Below are 1,573 nucleotides of genomic sequence, written 5' to 3'. Positions count from 1 at the left end.
CCTTCCTTTTGAGGAGTGGCTGGTGGGTTTGAACCTCCAGCCTTCTGGTTAGCAGTCAAGTGCCTTAGGCACTATGCTACCAGAACTCCATTGTTGTTTTTGTTGTTATATGTCGTCGAGTCGGCCCCGACTCATAGCGACCCCTCCTTGGGTTTCCGAGGCAGTATCACTAAGGAAGTAGGATTACCCAACCTTCCTTCCGAGGAGTGGCTGATGGGTTTGAACCTCCAGCCTTTTAGTTAGCAGTCAAATGCCTTAGGCACTACACCACCAGAGCTCCAAATTGAGTAAGTACGGTGAAAGGATACAATCCTGCCACACACCTTTTCCAATTTTAAACCACTCAGTATCCCCTTATTCTGTTTGAATGACTGCCTCTTGACCAAAACCCAAACCAAACTCACTGTTGTCAAGTCGGATCCACCTCATAGCAACCCCTCCTTGGATTTCCAAGGTGGTATCACTACGGAAGTAGATTGCCTAATCTTCCTTCCGAGGAGTGGCTGGTGGGTTTGAATCACCAGCCTTCTGGTTAGCAGTCAAGTGCCTTAGATACTATGTCACAAAGCTTCTACAGGTCCCACATAAGCACAATGAAACATTCTAGAATTCCCATTCTTTGCAACGTCACCCATAGTTTGTATGATCCACACAGTTGAATGCCTTTGCATAGTCGATAAAATACAGATAAACATGTTTCTGGTATTCTCTGCTCTCAGCCAAGATTTATCTGACATTAGCAATGATATCCCCTATTCCACATCCCCTTCTGAATCCAGATTGGACTTCTGGTAGTTCCCTGTCAGTGTACAACTTCATCTAAATGGTTAACAGCTGAAAGGCTAGAAACATTTTGTTTTAGTCAATGATTAAATTTTCACACTATAAATATAGCTAGCAAATTATAAATATTTAATTACTGACTATAACAAAATACTTCTACTCTTTTAACTGTTTCCATTTAGTGAGTGGCCAAGTTTGAGCTTTAAAACAAACTAAACAAATAACATACAGTAAAAATGACCTTTCCTGGTATACAGTACTGTGAAATAGAACAAATGTATATATCTCTTGCCAATTAAAAAAAAAACAAACAAACTGTGGCTATTGAGTCTATTCCAACTCATAACAACCCTATAGGAGGGAATAGAACTGCCTCATAGGGTTATGGAAGTAGATTGTCCCATCTTTCTCTGGCAAAGCGGCTGGTGACTGACCATTTGGTTAGCAATTAAGCACTTATCCACTGTGTGCCTAGAGCTCTTGCCTCTACCAGTAACTCCATAAAAAATCTTGTTAGGGTTGCTCCATTTTTATAGGCTGACAATTTCTCCAAAACCAATTTGAGATTTCATAAACATGCACAAGAGAGAGGTCAGCTAGTCTATCAGCACACCTAGCAGAAGGTTGGATGATACAGGCCTTCATCTTCATAGTTGATCCTGGGCAATTTCACTGCATCATTGTGTTATAGCACTCAGCTAGCTTTGCAATTAAGTTAATCAGAACAGATTTTAAATATAATTAGATTTTCAAAAGATAATAGCATTATATTAAAGTAAAAACTGTTTTG

The sequence above is a fragment of the Orycteropus afer genome, unplaced genomic scaffold, assembly GCF_000298275.1.
Source record: "Orycteropus afer afer isolate SDZICR_OR568_19922 unplaced genomic scaffold, OryAfe1.0 scaffold01101, whole genome shotgun sequence".
Taxonomy (NCBI): domain Eukaryota; kingdom Metazoa; phylum Chordata; class Mammalia; order Tubulidentata; family Orycteropodidae; genus Orycteropus; species Orycteropus afer.
The sequence above is the reverse complement of the archived record's forward strand: the minus strand, read 5'-3'. Positions refer to the sequence as shown.